The sequence below is a fragment of the Bufo bufo genome, chromosome 8 (genome assembly GCF_905171765.1).
Source record: "Bufo bufo chromosome 8, aBufBuf1.1, whole genome shotgun sequence".
NCBI classification, from domain to species: Eukaryota; Metazoa; Chordata; class Amphibia; order Anura; family Bufonidae; genus Bufo; species Bufo bufo.
The window spans coordinates 216,326,478-216,348,285 of NC_053396.1; the positions used below are offsets into that span (position 1 = coordinate 216,326,478).

At 42.2% G+C, this 21,808-nt stretch overlaps 1 long non-coding RNA gene across 1 annotated transcript; it reads right to left on the reverse strand.

Moving 5' to 3' along the window:
* Nucleotides 1-1,724: 1,724 nt before the first annotated feature.
* LOC121009599 lies at nt 1,725-21,536 on the reverse strand. The gene is made up of 3 exons (XR_005780784.1): nt 21,293-21,536; nt 13,493-13,499; nt 1,725-1,735 (listed from the first exon to the last, which is right to left on the reverse strand). It is a non-coding gene; the product is annotated as an uncharacterized LOC121009599 (long non-coding RNA).
* Nucleotides 21,537-21,808: the final 272 nt, after the last annotated feature.

Consider the following 21,808-nt stretch of genomic DNA (forward strand, 5'->3'; position numbering starts at 1 on the left):
TTTCTGTCCGCTGAATGCATAATTGTTGGGGCCTGTAGTCCACTGGCCTGCTGTAAAATTAATATTCAATGACCGTGTAATCTATCTCCAGCCACATAATTACTTGTTTTTTTCTGTCCGCTGAATGCATAATTTTTGTGGCCTGTAGTCCACTGACCTGCTGTAACATTGATATCCAATGACCGTGTAATCTACCTCCAGCCACATAATTACTTGTTCTTTTCTGTCTGCTGAATGCATATTTGTTTGGGCCTGTAGTCCACTGGCCTGCTGTAAAAATGATATCCAATGACCTTGTAATCTACCTCCAGCCACATACTTTCTTGTTCTTTTCTGTCCACTGAGTATATAATTGTTGGGGCTTGTATTCCACTGGCCTGCTTTAAAATTGATATCCAATGACCATGCAATCTACCTCCAGGCACATACTTACTTGTTATTTTCTGTCTGCTGAATGCATAATTTTTGGGGCCTGTTGTCCACTGGCCTGCTGTAAATTTCATATCCAATCACCGTGTAATCTACCTCCAGCAACATACTTACTTGTTCTATTCTGTATGCTGAATGCATAATTTTTGGGGCCTGTAATCAAATGGTCTGCTGTAAAATTGATATCCAATGACCGTGTAATCTACCTCCAGCCACATACTTACTTGTTTTTTTCTGTTCGCTGAATGCATAATTTGTGGGGCCTGTAGTCCACTGTCCTGCTGTAAAATTGATATCCAATGATCGTGTAATCTACCTCCAACTACATACTTACTTGTTCTTTTCTATACTCTGAATGCATAATTTCTGGGGTCTGTAGTCCACTGGCCTGCTGTAAAATTGATATCCAATGACCATGTTATCTACCTCCAGCCACATACGGTGAATGAATAATTGTTGGAGCCTTGGAGGAATCCAACACCAGTGACGACCACGTGTTATCGAATTTCAACTATTATTATTAAGAGGGAGGATTTTGTTAGCCATGTTTTTAATCCAATTTTATATTATTTGTTCTTTTAAACATATGTATTTGACCTGTATTTGTACTGGCCTGCAGTAAAATTGATATCCATTGACCGTGTAATATACCTACGGCCACATAATCACTTGATCTTTTCAGTCCGGTGAATGCCTAATGTTTGGGGCCTGTTGTCCAATAGCCTACAGTAAAAATTTTATCCATTGACCGCATAATGTACCTCGAGCCACATAATCTGAATTTCTTTTATGTCAGGTGTATGCCTAAAATAAAAATTTTCTAGGCTTTGACAGGGCACATTTCAGAGAATTTCCCTTTAAGATGCATAAAATGTTCCCTGATTAAGATACATATTTTTTGTTGGAATTTTTGTCATTGATCCCCCTCTAGTATGTCACTGTCCATGTTGTGGAACTATTTGTTCACTTCTACTAAGTATTTGGTGGCTGCAAATATGAGCTGAAGGTTTTTCAGGTTCGTCTGCCATTAAAGTGAGTGGAGCCAGCCTCAAACTTGCGATTCGCGAATATTTGATCGCGTTCGCAAACTGTCCTGGCCGATGTTCGTCCATCACTAGTCATAACCCAAGACTCCTATGGTGGGTTACACAGCAGGGATTTCTGAACCACATCTTGCTCCTGAGTCACTGGTTGAGGAGGACTATACTATCAGATGCTGTGCTCTGAAGGTATTTTCTAGGTGACAATATCTCCATAATACTGTGCCATATGGAGGCATTACACGGTGAGACACAAAATGCCTATGCTTGGCTGTTCGTGTGCACATGGCTCTGAGAGGTTCTATGTAAACTGTTGGTGGATACTGATATTAAAGATTACTTTTATTTACTAAATACTTGTATTCCTAGTGAAATCACATTTCTATAGCACCTTTTCTTAAAATTCTGTGTTGCGTCATTCCCCTATTATTCCTCTTAGATCTTTGTGAATAAATTGACAACTGGGTGTTAACATTTTGCTATTCAAATGGCCAATACTGATTGGACAATGTCAGAGTGTGTATTGACACGGCCCCCAACTGGAAATACCTGGTCGTCATTGTATTCATAAATATCAAATTGATATCAAACAGCATAGCACAATGTAGGCCCAGATTTACTAATGTGTCTGCACTCTGCACCAAAAATCTGTCTAAAAAGTGGCATAAATTGTCATAATTTAGCGCATCTATGATTTCTACACTTTTTTCCAACACGTTCGACAAAAGGCGGGTTTTGGAAGAAAGGGGTGGGGCTTCACAGGAAAGGAACAGACATAAGCTCAAAAAGAACATAATTCTGGTTTAAAATTCTGTCTCTAAATAAACCAAACAATAGTTAATATAATAGACTAAACAATAATAGAAAAAATAAAACTTGAGATCATTTTTTTCTCTTCATTTTATTTTTTCATTTGAAGATTGCTGTCAACTAAAAAGAACAATAAAGAAACATTTTTAATTTTTACATAAATAGATCTAAAAATGTTTGGCTGGATAAAAAAAACTAAAAACTATTTTTATCATCTGTTATTTTTTGATACACATTAAATAAGTACTGTACATTATATTTTCTTTTCCTTTTAATTATTTTTTTTCAAAATTATAAAAAAATGACAAACATAAATTTCACTTTTGCTTTTATGTTGCAGTGTGCACAGAACTATTCTCAGCACTAAGGAAGAGTAGAAAATATTATTGAATTGACCCATTAATCTGTCAATAAAGTCTGCTATAAAATATATACAATAAGCACAGATCCTAACTTTTTGAAGCTTTTGGAAAGATTGCAAGCAATAGTTTATCCATAAGACCTAAAAATGGTTTATAGAAGCAAAGTTGATTGTTTTGTCTGTTTTGTCCTAGTAAGAGCATTTCCCAATTCCCTTACCAATTTGCCAGATCTTAGGAATGTCCTCAAGGTAAATGAGACACATCTATATTTCATACGCATGAAGCTTGCCATACATCATGCTGCCACCCAGTCTTTATTTAACTAGTACAGGTGGCATTTTTAACAAGAGAAAACTGTCAGGAAGGTAAATCTCAGTGGCTACAGAAGGCCTGGAACATCTGCAGAGCTGTGTACATCATCTTGTTTCCTCCCGAGAGCGGCGCACAAGCCATTGGCTTTTCTGACACGGCGTCACACTGCTTAATTACCAATATTTTATTCCAGGTTGAAATTCAAAATTATATTTCCAAATGGGTTTTGACATCGTTATACAATTTCTAAGGTACTTGCTCTAAATGATCACATTACACAGTGCAATGGATGTAGGTCAATGTATCCTGGCGAGATAATATACATTGTTGCAATTAGAACTTCCATTTCCCTCCCTCTGAGGAGATTTAGAAATTCTAAAAACTCATGTTGAGCCCCAGGGAAGGCAATTTTGACTTCTCCATTTTTGTGTCATTGTAAACACGAGTGCTATGTTGTAGATGGGGGTCATATGATTCTAAAATATGATTTTTTGAAAACGTTGACAAAGGAGGACACATGGGAATACGCACGGGATATAATGGTTACAGGGCATTACATATCAAAACAAAAAGTAATATTGTGACAAATGTATTAAAAAAAGCAATAAAATAATACAAATTAAATTGGAATAATTAGGGAAGTAGTCACACCCAGTCTCTTGTGCCTGAGTGCACTCAAAGATTCTTGTTCCTCATAAGAAGCCACCGGTATTACAAATTTATAGGTGAGAGGCTATGACGGACTTTGTATTGGGCTCAGGTGCTTTATATTGCACCTCTGTCCCTTAGGCTGCTTTCTTGTTCTTTGTCTGTATATAGCAAAAGTTCTGTGGAGCAATAGGAGACAAATATGGGAGATCTATTCAGACTAACATGTCATACATCAGTCTCAATCTAAAGTCATCTGGAGTCTAAGACGTGACAAAAATAAAATCTGCGCTTGCTATGAGCAGGCACAAATTTAAGGGGGTTATCCCATGACTAATGTAAAAAATGAAAATAAGACATCATATAGCCCATGACAATCTCTTTCTAACAAAGCTAGAACCAGCCCTGTACCTCACATGGATCCAGAGATCTCTCCATTTATTGCTCTGCTAGATGTATATCAAGCTGGCAGCTCAGGGGGAGTGTCTTTTCTGCTGTAGCTAAGGGGGCGTGCCCATGTTCGCCCTATCACAGCTCAGGAGACAGTTGAAGGATGAAACTGAGCATGTGCTGCCATCTCAGTGAGCAGGTCAAAGAAATAATAAGAACAAACTGCAGGTGGTGCTATACAGATACATTTTATTGAATAACTCGGTGGCTATGCACAATTTTTAATTAAATGCAATTACAAAAGTATTCAGATCCAGGTGGTGGTGTGAAAACTGTAGAATATTTTTTGTGGGACAATCCCTTTAATCAGTTTTTCCCACCATTTTTTGGTGTAAACCTGGTCCATTCGGTAGGAGGTTAGGGTAGGAGGAGTGGTAGTGCTTAGAATGGTGGTAGTAGTTCTCACAGTTCATGGTTGCAGTGCTCACCCTGGCTTACTCTGGGCCATGCAGTGAGTGGAGGATGTACCCGTTTTTCCCTCAGGGCACAACCTGGACCTTCCTGAGGGGCTCCTCCCTGGAGATAGGCAGGAGCTTAGGAGCAGGGCTGGATAATGGCAGTGGTGCAAGGCAATAATCAGGTCAATGCATGGGTAATAAATCCAGTGTTTTTTTTTTTTACTGAGGGTGTTTAGGCAATTCATAAACAAAGACATGGGTATCATTCAGTTGCGTCTCTCCAGAGTATGCACACAAGATTTCCAAAGCTGATCCTGAGATAACTGGCAGTGAGATGGCTGACCCTGACTCTCTCTGTCTATTTGATCCTCATATCTACCAAAGGGGTGCACATTTACAATATTGTACTACAGATCACACAGCTAGGTGTAGATCCTCCAGCAAGTACTGTAGCTATTCCGTAGTTATGCCACTAACAGTAAGGCCTGTTGCTAAGTAAGTGAATGCACTTACTGTCTGTCCTTTGCACCAGTCCTTTAAATTGGCCCTCAACAGTGTGTATATTCTGTGCTCCATTCTTTCTCAGAGGATGGTGGGAGTTGGTGTCATTCAAGGATGAAAGTTCATTCAATAGGTCTCACAGGCACATGAAGATGCCTCCTCTCACTCAGTCTGTCTAGACTAAACTCCTGACCCCAAGGAGAAGGGTCTGCCTCTTTCTACCAAGCAGATTACAATAACTAAGAACCATTTCAGCTCATGGCTTACATACAACACATAGAAAAATTGCCTAAACATTAACCATGGACATTAACCCATTTAGTAGCAAATTAACCGATTTGCAGTAGGCCTCTGGGGTGCTGCATTGTCATTTTTCTTGTTAGCAGATGCCTTCTACTTTTTGTTCAGATCTGTAAAAATGCTGGAAATCATTTTGATCGATTCATGTGGGACAAATCACAAAAGTTTAAAATCTAATTTGAATCTTTTGAAAAATTCATAATAAATTTGATTTGTGTAGAATCCATTTGCTCATCTCTGTTCGGTACCAACATGAAGCTCCTGATAAAGACAGAAGTGAAAATGGTCGGGTACCAAATGGACCCTCTCCACTTTAAAATGTTTTTATGATATGCTGTTTTACCAAGATTTTGGACTTTGAGTACAAAATTAAACAAAGCCATGAACTTGCACCTCAGATTCCAAGCAGCTCTCTATTGTTTTGCCCATATGTCATCACGCAGATTGTAGCTACTTTGGAACAAAATTTAGGGAGGAGTGAGACCTCCGGGCTGACTTCCATCCTGTATGCGGCAGCTTGTGAAGAAGGAACCATGACTAAAGTAACTGATCACCTGGGGAGGTGAGAAACAAAAGAACATGTTTTACATTGATATATAAGAACTGTGTTATTGAAGACTTTGGCTCTTCTGTTCAGCTCCGAGTCCCAGTGTCTGTTGTTGCTTATCTAAAGTACTGAGGTAGATAGGAGACTTGTGTGATATAGAACTTTTTTAGGCTTTTTGCTCTTTGTTGCTCCATCACTGATTATTCAACTGATTATCCAGTGACAGGGTCATGGGAGCCCAAGCCTAATTGTTGTACATGGGGAGATTGAAGGCTACCTTGTCTGGTCTGATCCCACAGAAGAACTACTGTTGAGCAAAATCCAAAAAGTCACTGCTGGCGAATGGCGATGATAGAAAGGTGTCAGGACATACAGGATATCACAACTTGCTGTGTACTGGGTTGAGTAGCCACAGACTAGTTAGAGTGTCCATGCTGATCCTTGTCCACCACCTAAAGTGCCTACAATGGGCATGTGAGCATCAGAACTGGACCATGGAGTCATGGAAGAAGGCGACCTGGTCTGATGAATCAAATTACGTCATGTGGAAGTCTCGGTGCCTTTGCTTCACTTTCCTAGGGAAGAGATGGCACCAGGTGTACTATAGGATAGAAGACAAGCCGGTGGAGGAAGTGTGACGTTCTGATATATGTTCTGCTGGAAATCTTGGATCCTGGAATCATGTGGATGTGACATGTACCACCTACCTAATCATTGTATGGAAACTTATGGCCTTCATGGCAGTGGTGCTAACTGTCCAGGAATGAGGAAAGTGACAAAGAGATCAAGGTGTCTTGTCTCCAAATTCCCGGATCTCAATCCAATTGTATCTTGAGTAGTGATGAGCGGCATAAGCAATATTCAAATTCGCAATATTTCACAAATTTTTGGCTGAATATTCGCCATAAATTTGCAAATTCGAGAATTCATAATCTCCAGTCATTGTTTACTTGATTGCAAAAATCGGCATTGTAATATATTTGCAATAAGTTCACGATTAGAATATTCAACACTATTCGCGAATACGAATATATAGCACTATATTCTAAATATTCGCAAATTCTCGAAGTGGCGATATTCGCGATTAAAATTCGCGATTTGAATATTCGCGCTCAACAGTAATCTTTGAGTTTTCGAAAAAACACATCTGATCCAAGCAGGCAGCACAGAACAACTTACAAGATCTGCTGCCAGACAGCACAGAACATGTTCAGAGGTCTCGTGGAGTCCGTGACTGGACAGATCAGAGCAATTTTGGAAGCACAAAGGGGACAGACCAAGGTTTTAATGTTATGGCTAATCAGTGAAATTCCAGAACCTATACTATATGGGGGAAGGAAACACAATAAATGCAAAGCTGTGATGACTAATATTCCCTCAATAGTCGTCCATATTGACTCCACCTTTCGGATGGGCCTCATCTCCCCATCCATTTCATTAGGCTCGGTGTTTGATGGTATATTAAAAGAATCTGATATGTTTATTGGCACCAGTTGAAGATGAAAAGAGGAAAAAACAGATTGTTAAAATGTATAATCACGTTCCCTTTTATTGGCACTACATTAACTCTGACAGTATCAATAACCGTCTCTCAGGAGACGCTGCCTAATGCTCACCGTAAAAATCCTCTGGAAGCAATCATGAAATAAACAGCGCAGAAAGGATTGGGGAAACTTATTTAAGTAGACAAATAATTGCCTTGATTTTCTATAATTAAATGCCCTTGCTTTATTTTTTGTATTTGCCAAATATAAAAAGCTTAAAGCCATAAAAAATAAATAGTCATGCCGAAGAAACACAGGAAGATAACAAGGAATGAGAAAGTTAGGAAAATAAAGTTACAATCTAATTCTAAATGTTTTTCATCTAGTATCTATCTATCTATCTATCTATCTATCTATCTATCTATCTATCTATCTATCTATCTATCTATCTATCTATCTATCTATCTATCTATCTATCCTTCTATCTATCTATCTATTATCTATTATCTATCTATCTATCTATCTATCTATCTATTTATCTATCTATCTATTATCTATTATCTATTTATCTATCTATCTATCTATCTATCTATCTATTATCTATCTATCTATCTATCTATCTATCTATCTATCTATCTATCTATCTTATATCTATCTATCTATCTATCTATCTATCTATCTATCTATCTATCATCACACCTTTTTATAGGAAACAACAATATGGTGGCTTTTTGCTATAATGTGTTTTTTCTGATATATGGAGCTATGATACCTCTATCTATCTATCTATCTATCTATCTATCTTTCTATCTCATCTGCTCTCTTCCTCCCTTTCTCTCTGTTTTTGGTGCTTCTTTCATATAAACAAGGACACTCTAAGGCAGCAGATAAAGATTAATGTGCTCGGTGATATTTAGAACATTTGTTATGTGATACTTTTGCACAGTATATAAAAGAATGACCTTTAATATCATGTAGAAAGTGTGTCACCGCGTAGTCCCCGGTATACTGACTTTATTGTGTCTTCTAAAGATTAGCGAATTTCCCAAAAATTCGATTAGTCTGGTTCGCAGAATTTTCTTTTTTTAAACTCGGTTCGATCCAAACTTATTCTTGAAGAATTGCGTTAAAAAAACGGCTATTTCCTGGCTGCAGAGAGCCTTTATAGTGGTGTAGAACACTGTCACTTGCAGTAACACGAATAGGGAGTCTGCTGGGGTAGTGAAATAATACTGTGAGTCAGAATGACATGTATATGACAGACGTCGCTCTTAGAATCACTGCACACTTAACTTATTTGGGCAGATACGGGGCCAAAACTGACCAAATAACTCAAGTGTGAACTCAGCCTTACAGGTCGATGTTAGCGTCAGGTATAAAGAACCGTGCAGAGGCCCAAGATCCTACTATAGAATGAAAGAGCGCACTCCTTTTACACCGTCAGCAGCTTATTCCACATAGATGTCTACAGAACCTGTTCTATTAAACGCTTATACAAGTAGAGCCCCCGACAGAGTGGAGAGGGTGTCAGCAGTAAGTTTGTGTTGACGTCACTGATTATTTTGCCCTTTCTCTGATCCACAACCTACACAAAAGACTATTACTCTCCATTCAGAATAAATACCAAAATCTTTATTAGATACACAATGAATACATATTAAAACATATGAAAACAATTAGCAGCAAGTAGGACCCCCCAGATGAGGATCCCGAGGGGGCCAGAGAGCCAACCAGCCACAGCAAATGGAAAAACTTAACAATGAAACAATACCACTTGTAGCTGCCCCTTGTACACCCAAAATATCAAAGGGGAGAAAAAAAAACAATATTAAATGCGGTATAAAAGAAGGGCAAAGTGGAATAACATAAAATAATAATATCACGTGTAGCACGCCGACTCTGCAGCCGCATCCTCCCAACGTGTGGCAAGGTGACATCGTGTGGAGGTGGCAGCAGCATCAAGAGACTACAGAGTGGCAAGGTGACATAGTGCAGAGGTGGCAGCAACAGCAGGAGACCACAGAGTGACCAGGTGACAGAGTGGGGAGGTGGGTAGCAATAACAGTACCAGCTGAAGATGATGGGTGAAAGAAGGAGCACTTGGCATCAGATGAGTTTCATCAGGCAGGTGGCAGCATCAGAATAGTAGCTGAGGCAGGTAGCGAGAAGAAACCGTTGTCTTTTGTCAAAGTGTTGATGTGGCACCATGGATGATCTAGTCTGATGCATCAGGCATTGGCGGGTGGAAATCCTGGCTGATCCACACCTGATTCATCTTGACAAAGGTCAGTCTCTCCCCATTTTGGGTGGAAAGGAGAGTTCTTCTTGAGGTAGCTATGGCCCCTGCCGCACTAAACACCCACTCTGATGCCACACTACTGGCCAGGCAGGGCAGCTTTTCCAGGGCAAACTCTGCCAGTTGCAGCCACAAATGCAGTTTGGCTGCCCAATAGTCCAGCGGATCTTCAATGTGGGGTGGCAGGGTACTGTCCAAGTATGCCACCACCTGCTGGTTCAGGTCCTGCTCCAGGTCTACCTGCTGCTGTTGTTGAGTAGTTTCTTCAATAGGCGGGTGAAGAAAGCTGCTCATAAGCTAATCTAGACTCAAGTTGCTGCTTATGGAGCTGAAACTGCTCCTACCCCCCACCCTGCCACAGCAGCCATGGCAGAGGAACGTTAACGCAGAGGGCCCCCCCGGTCAGACCTGCAAGATGATGGACGATGGCACAGATAGGCAGCGGCCAGCTGACTACATAGGATGTCTCTATAGTAGTTCAGTTTGTCCTCCCTCTCAGCGGGTGTAAATTTTGGACCAGTAGCGAGGGTCCAACTAGGTGGAAAGCCAGAAGTCATCCCTCTGCCGAATGGTGACAATTCGGCTGTCACTACGCAAGCAAGTGAGCATGCATCGGGCCATTTAAGAAAGTGACTCGGAGGGACTCCCTGCCTCCATCTCAACTGCATACTGACATAGGGGGTCTGAGTCGTCTGCCTCGTCTTCCACATCGCCCTGTAGCTCCTCTGGCTGCTCCTGCTTCTCCTCTCCTGTCACCTGTGTAGAAAAACCACCCATTTCGCTACACATTGCTTGTGCTCCAATGTCCTCCTCCAGTTCAGCCCCCACAGGGCTCATGTGGCTATGAGATCTAGGCGCTACGTCTCTAGTCCCCTGACCAACCAGATTTACCAGCATCTGTTCCAGGATATGAAGCAGTGGAATGATATTGTTCATCTCATAGTCCTGGCAACTGACAAATAACGTGGCCTCCTAAAATGGCCTGAGGAAACGGCAGGTGTCACGCATGAGCTGCCACTGGCTGACATCAAAGTTACACAGGGGAGTACTCCTGTCCGCTTGGATCATCAAGAAATCGTTTATGGCCTTTCTCTGTTCGTACAGTCGGTCCAACATATGGAGGGTGGAATTCCAACGGGTGGAAATATTGCATATCAGCCTATGTTGGGGGATGCCTTTCTGGCGCTGCAGCTCAATGAGGGTGTGCTTTGCGGTGTACAAGTGGCTGAAGTGCATGCAAAGTTCCCTGGCCATTTTTAGAATGTCTTGCAGATGGGTGGAAGACTTCAGGAACCGCTTGACAACTAGATTGAACATATGTGCCATGCAGGGCGCATGGCTCAGCCCTTCTTGATGCAGCGCTGACACCATGTTCTTCCATGAGTAGAGATAAGCTCAACACAGAATTTATTTCATTTTTAAATAAAAGACAGCCTCACTTGTGACTCCACAGATGTTATCTATGTATTACAGTGCCCATGCCACAAGCAATATGTGTTACGAACCAAACTACTTTTTAAAAAAAGAATAGCAGAACACATAGCCAATATTAAAAAAGGCTTTAAAACACATTCCGCTTCTAAACATTTCAAAGATTATCATAATAGTGATCCCTCAATCCTCACATTTGCGGCTATTGAAAGAGTTAAAAGACCCTGGACAGGTGGCAACCATATTGCCAATATGTCCAGGATAGAATCAATTTTTTTTTGTTGTATTTGACACCTTAATTCCAGCTGGACTAAATGCAGAAATGGAAATCTTTGTTTTCTTGTAGATTTTGGGATGGGTGTCAATCAGAGACGGGACATCGAGGTCCGGCTGTTTACCAGCACCACGATCTCCCCTCCTAGGTAGGCCCCCACCCCCCTTTTTTCTTCAATCACTATCCACCTGAAAAAAGAACAAAGTACAATGAACAGTACATATAAGGAATAATACATAGACATGAATAAAAGATAAATTCACAAGACTGTATAACAAAGGGAAAAATATTAATAAATAACACTGTATTTTTATGATGAGTCATTGAATACATCAAAAGACCAGGAGCATTTTCTTGAAGACACACTATGAATAAGAGTATATTTATAGAAAAATATTTTTTTATATTTGCAATAATCCCTATTCTTTGGATCCCACAATGTATCTATTTACGTTTGCTGATGTAGATGTAAGGAAGATGAGCTATAGTTAATGCAATGACACAGAATGCAAACATTTTAGGGTACTTTCACACTTGCGGCAGAGGATTCTGGTAGGCAGTTCTGTCGGCAATCCGGACGCAAACGAATGAATTTGTCAGACGGATCCGGATGCGGATCCGTCTCACAAATGCATTGCAATACCGTATCCGTCTTCCTGGTTGTCATCCGGAAAAATGGATCCTGTATCTATTTTTTTCTCATTTTTAAAGGTCTGCGCAGGCAAAATTGGTTCCGTTTTGCCTGAACACTTGGGGCTGGATCCGGCATTAATACATTTCAATGGAAATTAATGCCGGATCATCATTCCGGCAAGTGTCCAGGATTTTTGGCCAGAGAGAAAACTGCAACGTGCTGCGGTATTTTCTCCGGCCAAAAAACATAAGAGGGACTGAACTGACGCATCCTGATGCATACTGAACGGAATGCTCTCCATTCACAATGCATTAGGATAAAACTGATCAGTTTTTTTCTGGTATTGAGCCCAGAGGACGGAACTCAATACCGGAAAACTTTGAAGACCTCCCCCAGATAATGGAACACTACTTTAAAAGGACCATTGAACTATACACTGCAGGCCACTGAGGAAGGAGCGCTAAGCTCCAAAAAGCATATGGTTACCTAGCAGTGTAAAGAATAATGAGTACTAACATCTATTCTAAATCCATTAAAGCCGATCGCCTGGTCAAATATTCCTCTGAAACACGAAACACGTAAACAAGCATTAGAACATTTGTAGGGTTGAGTGAACCCGAACTGTATACAGGGAGTGCAAAATTATTAGGCAAATGAGTATTTTGACCACATCATCCTCTTTATGCATGTTGTCTTACTCCAAGCTGTATAGGCTCGAAAGCCTACTACCAATTAAGCATATTAGGTGATGTGCATCTCTGTAATGAGAAGGGGTGTGGTCTAATGACATCAACACCCTATATCAGGTGTGCATAATTATTAGGCAACTTCCTTTCCTTGGGCAAAATGGGTCAAAAGAAGGACTTGACAGGCTCAGAAAAGTCAAAAATAGTGAGATATCTTGCAGAGGGATGCAGCACTCTTAAAATTGCAAAGCTTCTGAAGCGTGATCATCGAACAATCAAGCGTTTCATTCAAAATAGTCAACAGGGTCGTAAAAACCAAGGCGCAAAATAACTGCCCATGAACTGAGAAAAGTCAAGCGTGCAGCTGCCAAGATGCCACTTGCCACCAGTTTGGCCATATTTCAGAGCTGCAACATCACTGGAGTGCCCAAAAGCACAAGGTGTGCAATACTCAGAGACATGGCCAAGGTAAGAAAGGCTGAAAGACGACCACCACTGAACAAGACACACAAGCTGAAACGTCAAGACTGGGCCAAGAAATATCTCAAGACTGATTTTTCTAAGGTTTTATGGACTGATGAAATGAGAGTGAGTCTTGATGGGCCAGATGGATGGGCCCGTGGCTGGATTGGTAAAGGGCAGAGAGCTCCAGTCCGACTCAGACGCCAGCAAGGTGGAGGTGGAGTACTGGTTTGGGCTGGTATCATCAAAGATGAGCTTGTGGGGCCTTTTCGGGTTGAGGATGGAGTCAAGCTCAACAGCCAGTCCTACTGCCAGTATCTGGAAGACACCTTCTTCAAGCAGTGGTACAGGAAGAAGTCTGCATCCTTCAAGAAAAACATGATTTTCATGCAGGACAATGCTCCATCACATGCGTCCAAGTACTCCACAGCGTGACTGGCAAGAAAGGGTATAAAAGAAGAAAATCTAATGACATGGCCTCCTTGTTCACCTGATCTGAACCCCATTGAGAACCTGTGGTCCATCATCAAATGTGAGATTTACAAGGAGGGAAAACAGTACACCTCTCTGAACAGTGTCTGGGAGGCTGTGGTTGCTGCTGCATGCAATGTTGATGGTGAACAGATCAAAACACTGACAGAATCCATGGATGGCAGGCTTTTGAGTGTCCTTGCAAAGAAAGGTGGCTATATTGGTCACTGATTTGTTTTTGTTTTGTTTTTGAATGTCAGAAATGTATATTTGTGAATGTTGAGATGTTATATTGGTTTCACTGGTAAAAATAAATAATTGAAATGGGTATATATTTGTTTTTTGTTAAGTTGCCTAATAATTATGCACAGTAATAGTCACCTGCACATACAGATATCCCCCTAAAATAGCTAAAACTAAAAACAAACTAAAAACTACTTCCAAAAATATTCAGCTTTGATATTAATGAGTTTTTTGGGTTCATTGAGAACATGGCTGTTGTTCAATAATAAAATTAATCCTCAAAAATACAACTTGCCTAATAATTCTGCACTCCCTGTATAAGCTTGAGTCACGTAGCGCTGCACGTCACTCTGCTGTTACAAGTGTAGGGAGAGGATGCTGCTGGACTGGTGATTTCAGGGAGAGAATAGGAGAGAATCTAACTCAGCGATCTACATATAATTAGTTGTGTGGGTGCAGTGCACAATCTTTTTACCCTGCCCTGAGCCCAGTGACCAAAAAACAACAACTTTTATCCGTCTGTTAGTTGGGTGGGCAGCGGCGGCGGCCATTTTATGCATGCTCAGTGCACCAGCACTGCATCTGAGCTTTTGGGACATTCTAATCCAAGCTTGAAAAACTGCACTAATAATCTGGTTGTAAAAAAATCACCCTTTTTGGGCAATATACAACATCTGGTGCATTTGCAGGATTAGTCAGTGTGCAATTTTATCTAGAAATACAGGCATAATTTTCTGGGTTTTTAAAACACCCTTTTTGTGCAAAATACACTATTTTACATCCCTAGCTGCACCTGGACGTGTGAAATTCAATCGTTTTATACAGCTTTCATATTCTGTAAGTTAAAAACCCACTTTTTTGGCAATATACAACATCTGGATTAGTCAGTGTGCAATTTAACCTAGAAATACAGCCATAATTTTCTGGGTTTTTAAAAACACACTTTTTGGCCAAAATACACCATTTTACAGCCCTTGCAGCATCAGCACGTGTGAAATTCCAGGGTTATATACTGCTGTCATATTCAGTTTTTAAACAAACACCCGTTAGGGCACAAAAAGTTTATTTGGCAGCCTTTGCTGCATATGTCATTGTGAGATACACCATTTATATATTTGGGTTATATTCAGATATTTGAAATACTGCCATTTGGTGCACAAATCTTTAATTGAGTCCTAGTGTGGGTCAGGGCGTGTGAGATAAACCCTCTATATACAGGGGTTATATTGTTCTATTAATAAAACACCCTTTTTTGGGCAAAATACACAATTGTTGCGCCTTTGCAGTATCAAGACATTTGAAATTCCAGGGTTATATACTGCTGTCATATTCAGTTATTAAACAAACACCTGTTTGGGCAAAAAAAAAAATATTTGGCAGCCTTTGCTGCAAATGTCATTGTGAGATACACCCTTTAAATACAGGGGTTCTATTTAGGTATTTGAAATACAGCCATTTTGTGCACAAATCTTTAATTGCGGCCTAGTGTGGGTCAGGCCGTGTGAGATACACCGTGTATATACAGGGCTTATATTCTTCTATTAATAAAACACCCTTTTTGGGGCAAAATACCCATTTGTTGCGCCCTTACATGATCAAGACGTTTGAAATTCCCTTAAAATACAGGGCTTCTATTCAAGTAATTAAAATACAGCCATTTTGGGCAAACAAATTTAATTGAGGCCTAGTCTGGTTCAGGGCGTGTGAGATACACCCTTTACATACTGTCGTTCTAGTCTACTATTAATTAAACACCCATTTAGGGCAAGATCTTAAATTCGAGAAATATGAGGAGAGCGTCAAATAAGGGATGTGACCCAGGTCGTGGTGCTGCTGGTGGAGATCCTGTTGCAGGGAGAGGACGTGGTCAATCTGTGCCAGCTACACGAACAAGTGAAACCCCTTCCTCAGGTGGGAGTAGGCGACAAAACCTGCAGCGGTATTTGCTCGGGCCTAATGCGGCTCTACGAATGGTGAGGCCTGAACAAGTACAGGCGATAGTAGATTGGGTTGCTGTTACTGGCTCCAGTTCCTTCACATTGTCTCCCACCTAGTCTCATGCTGAAAGACCACAGTTGACACCTGCAGCCGATGTCCATCAGTTTTTCACCTCACCCCATTGCAAATCAGCCAAGCAGTCTGAGCCCCAAGTCATGCAGTAGTCTCTTCTGCTTTTTGATGACTCTGTTAGCAGGGTTTCCCAGGGCCATCCACCTAGCCCTGACCCAGAAGTGGAAGAGATTGAGTGCACCGATGCCCAACCACTTATCTTTCAAGATGAGTACATGGGAGGACCATCGCAGCACGTCTCTGCTGGGGCTTTTGAAAGTGTGCAGACCGAAAAGGAGGGCAGGGGTGAAGACTGGGTGGAAGATGATGTGGAGGACGATGAGGTCCTCGACTCCACATGGAATCAAGGTCATGCGACTGACCTATGTAGTTAGGAGAAAGAGGTGGTGGTTGCACAGAGCCACCAGCACAGCAGAAGAGGGAGCAGAGTGCAAAAGCGGAGCGGCCGTCCTCTAGACAGTACGCCTGCTACTGCCTACCACAGCAAATTACCGAGCACACCAAAGCCAGCTCCAAGGAGTTCCCTGGCGTGGCAGTTCTTCAGACAATGTGCTGACGACAAGACACGAGTGGTTTGGGCGCTGTGCAATCAGAGCCAGAAGCGAGGCATAAACATTCTCAAACTGAGCACAACCTGCATGACCCGGCATTTAATTGCAATGCACGAGCTGCAGTGGAGTAGACACCTCAAAAACCAAGAAAGGTCTCTGGCTCCTCCTGCTTCCTCTTCTGCTGCAGTCTCGGCCTCTTCATCCACCTCTGGAGTGACAGTGCCACCTGCCATCCCGCAAACAGAGGATCTGCCAGCAACACCACCACCTGGGTCACCAAGCATCTCCACAATGTCCCACGGAAGCGTTCAGCTCTCCATCTCCGAAACGCTGGAGAGGAAGAGGAAGTACACCCCTACCCACCCGCGATCACTACCCCTGAATACCAGCATTTCTAAATTATTGGCCTTTGAAATGCTGTCATTCCGTCTGGTAGAGACGGATAGTTTTAAAGGCCTTATGGCGGTGGCTGTCCCACAGTACGTTGTTCTCAGTCGCCACTATTTTTGCAGGTGAGCCATCCCTTCCCTGCACAACCAAGTAGGGGACAAAATCAGGTGTGCACTGCGCAATGCCATCTGTGGCAAGGTGCACCTCACTACCGATACGTTTACCAGTAAGCACGGTCAGGGATGTTACATCTCCATAAAAGCACACTGGGTAAATTCAGTGGCGGCTGGGCCTGAGGCGAATAGCAGTTTGGTGCATTTCCTTCCACCACCGAGGATTGCAGGGCGCTTCAGTTTGCCTCCTGTTGCTTCCTCCTCCTACTCTGCTTTCTCATCCTCTACCAGCTCCTCATCCGTTCAGCGTAACACCTTCACCACCAACTTCAGCACAGCCAGGAGTAAACGACAGCAGGCAGTTTTAAAACGTATCTGTTTGGGGGACAAACCCCACTCCGCGCAGGAGCTGTGGACGGGCCTTGAACAACAGACTGATGAGTGTTTGGTGCCAGTGAGCTTCAAGCCCGGCCTGGTGGTGTGCGATAATGGGCAAAATCTCGCAGCAGGTCTGGGACTAGCCGGTTTGACACACATCCCTTGTCTTGCGCATGTGCTGAATTTGGTGGTGCAGAGGTTCCTTAAAAATTACCCCGATATGTTAGAGCTGCTGCATAAAGTAGGCCGTCTGTGCACGCTTTTGCCGTTCTCACCCTGCTGCTGCTCGCCTGTCAGCGCTGCAGTGTAACTTCAGCCTTCCCGCTCACCGCCTCATATGCGACGTGCCCACAAGGTGGAACTCCACCTTGCACATGCTGGCCAGACTGGGGGAGCAGCAGGTAATAGTGGAGTTTCAGCTGCAGCACGCACGGGTGAGTCGCTCGGCGGAACAGCACCCCTTCACCACCAATGACTGGGCCTCCATGCGAAACCTGTGTTCCTTGTTGCGCTGTTTCGAGTACTCCACCAACATGTCCAGTGCCGATAACGCCGTTCTCTGTGTAACTATCCCACTTCTATGCCTCCTTGAAAAAACGCTGCTGGCGATGATGGAAGAGGATGTGGCACAGGAGGAGGAGGAGGAGGAGGAAGAGGGATCATTTCGTAGGGTTTCTGGCCAGTCATTCCCAAGTGGCTCCGAGGATTAGTTCCAGCACCCATAAATCCAAGGTACACAATTGTCCAGCCAGGGCACAGTTCTGGAGGATGACGAGGTAGAGGATGAGGAGATGTTCACAGCAGGGTAGCACCCAGACCAGCTCATGGCCATCACTGGTGCGTGGTTGGGGGGATACAGAGGACACAGGCGATACACCTCCCACAGAGGACAGCTTTTCGTTGCCTCTGGGCAGCCTGGCACACATGAGCGATTACATGCTGCAGTGTCTCCGCAACGACCGCAGAGTTTCCCATATTCTAACTTGTGCTGATTACTGGGTGGCCACGCTGCTGGATCCCCGTTACAAGGACAACGTACCGTCCTTAATTCCCTCACTGGAGCGTTATCGTAAGATGCGCAAGTACAAGCGCAAGCTGGTAGACGCGCTGCTGGTGGCATTCCCACCTGACAGCGGGGGCACAGTGGAAGCACAAGGCGAAGGCAGAGGATGAGGAAGAGGTCACCAACGCAGCTGGGGCACCGCCAGCACCTCAGAAGGCAGGGTTAGCATGGGCGAAATGTGTAAAAGCTTTGTCAGCACTCCACAACAACCAGCACCACCAGCTGATATGGAACGTCTTAGCAGGAGGCAGCATTTCCCCAACATGATGGAGCAGTATGTGTGCACATACCTACACGTACTGAATGACGGGTCTGCTCCCTTCAACTTCTGGGTCTCCAAATTGGGCACATGGCCTGAGCTTGCCCTTTACGCCTTGGAGGTGCTGGCATGCCCTGCAGCCAGTGAATTATCTGAACGTGTGTTTAGCACGGCAGGGGGCGTCATCACAGACAAGCGCAGCCGCCTGTCCACAGCCAATGTGGACAAGCTCACGTTCATTAAAATGAACCAGGCATGGATCCCACAGGACTTGTCCGTACCTTGCGCAGAATAGACATGTATACCGGCACTAACCAGACATTATTATACTTCAGCACAATTGCTCATTCTTGTATTTTGGATATTTCACACTCTTTTGGAGTGTACCCTAATTTTAAAAAATAAAATTAACACCAAAAACCTGTGTTGGCTATCTCGTCCTCCTCCACCGCCGCTTCCACCTACACCGCTATGTCCACCGCCTCCTCAAACTCCTACCTCATATGGAACTCCACCTCATAAATACATTTTTTTATTTTATTTGTACGTATTTTATTTTATTTCATTTCACTACTTTGTCAGTTTCATTTTCTGGTGAAATTCACCAATTTTTGGGTGTGAAGTACCAATGCTATACCTAGTAGACAGGTAAAAAAAATAATAAATTGTCAGTTACATTTTCCAGTGAAATTCACAAATTTTTGGGTGTGATGTACCACTGCTATACCTAGTAGACCGGAAAAAAAAAAAAATTGTCAGTTACATTTTCTGGTGAAATTCACAATTTTTTGGGTGTGAAGTACCACTGATATACCTAGTAGACGGTTAAAAAAAATATAAATGTGTCTGTCACATTTTCGGGTGAAATTCATAATTTTTGGGTGTGAAGTACCACTGCTATATATAGTTGAAAGCTTAATAAATTTAAATAATTTTTCTTTAACATTTTCGGGTGACAATAAACAATTTTTTTCTGTCATAGACCCCTGCTCTACCAAGTAGACATGTTAATAAATTTCACAAATTTTTCTGTTACATTCTTAGGTTGACATTATACAATTTTAGACGTGAATAAACCCCTGCTCTGCATTGGTGACAGGGAATAAAATTTCAGAAATTCTTATTTAATTGATGCGAGCCACCTCCTTTGATTCAATGCTTAAACTTTAACAAGTTGTACCACATTTGCGCTTCAATAATTTGTCCAACAATTCCGCTTTACTCTTTTGGCCATTTGCGCTATTACAGCTTTTCCCACATTTCTGCTTTACTCTTTTGGCCCACATTTGGGCTTCTGTAATTTATACCACATTTGCGCTTTAACAGCTTTTCCCACATTTCCGCTTTACTCTTTTGGCCCACATTTGGGCTTCTGTAATTTGTACCACATTTGCGCTTTAACAGCTTTTCCCACATTTCCGCTTTACTCTTTGGCCCACATTTGGGCTTCTGTAATTTGTACCACATTTGCGATTTAACAGCTTTTCCCACATTTTCGCTCAATCTCAATTTTTTTAAATAAATTTATCTCCCTTAAATATGGTCTCTTTTTCTCACGTTCCCTCTCCGGCGTGGAACCCTGATTCGCCGATAACCGTGATCAACATGGTAGGCTCAGAAAAGAACATTGAACGTTGATAGAGAAGATATCGAAATGGATGGTGGATGTCACTGGGGCACCTCTGCATAGGTGACAGGAACATAAATTAAAAAAAAATCGTCAATTACATTGTCAGGTGACATTTTTCACATAGGATAGAAACCCTTGCTCTGCATGGTTGACAGGAAATAAAATTTAATAAATTCTTCATTAATTAATGCGCGCCACATCCTTTCATTCAATGCTTAAACTTTAAAAAGTTGTCCCACTTTTACGCTTTAATAATTTGTCCCATAATTCCACTCTATAATTTCAAATTTAAAAAAATTAATCCTCCCTTGGATGTTGTCCCTCTTTCTCACGCTCCCTCTCCGGCGAGGAACCCTGATTCCCCGCCACCCGTGATCACCATGGTAGGTTCAGTAAAGAACATCGAAAGTTGATAGAGAAGATATTAAATTTGAGTGTGAACATCACGGGGACGTGCGACACGCCTACACGAACTGACTGACAAGGGTCAGCCCCTGCAACTTCTGGGTCTCCAAATTGGGCACATGGCCTGAGCTTGCCTTTTACGCCTTGGTGGTGCTGGCCTGCCCTTCAGCCAGTGTATTGTCTGAACGTGGGTTTAGCACGACTGCAGGGGGTTATCACAGGTTATATTTCCCAATGTTTTGGGGTGTACTCTAATAAAAAAAAAAATAAAAAAAAAAAGCAGTGTAGGCTACCTCCACCGCCACTTCCACCACCTCCTCAACCTCATACTCCATATGGACCTCATCCTCCTAGATCAAGATTATTATTTTATATTTTTACGTATTTTATGTTATTTAAAGTAATTTCCCTATCCACATTTGTTTGCAGCGCGCTTGCCATGCTCTTAGCCACATTTTGATGCCATTTGCAGCCCTCTAGCCCTTTCCATGACATTTTTACAGCCATTTTAGTGCTCCAAAGTTCGGGTCCCCATTGACTTCAATAGGGTTCGGGTTCGGGGTCAAGTTCGGGTCAAGTTCGGGTCCTGAACTCGAACTTCTTTCCAAAGTTCGGCCGAACCCGTCGAACCCGAACATCCAGGTGTCCGCTCAACTCTAAACATTTGGTATCTATACACAAATCGGAGAACGAGCAGCGCAGCAGCTCCCAATCACGTGGGACGCCACACTATGAGTAGGCAGAAGAAGACCACGCGCATCTGGCATCATTCCCCATAACCTGGATTTCTATATCGTGCTACAGGTACGGGTAATGTAACGGCTATTTAGCTCCAAATATAATGATACATTATTTGCTGGACATTTGGAAACAGTAACATATTCAAGAGAATATTTTATAACAAAATGACTGAGACATAAAAGAATACCAGCCTTGTTAATACGAACAGACACCAGTACTACCCATGTGCTATTAAGTCTGATTCAATCAGTATCATCCTAACACATCTTTGTCTCACGTATTTAGAGGACTGCAATGTACAATATAAGAGACAATACATTTTATATTCTTATATTTATATCTAGCTCCATATTTTTGTACTTTTTTAACATTCATTCTTTTCACAATTTTGGTTTATTGTTTCACTATTCTTTAGAGGTTGATTAACCAT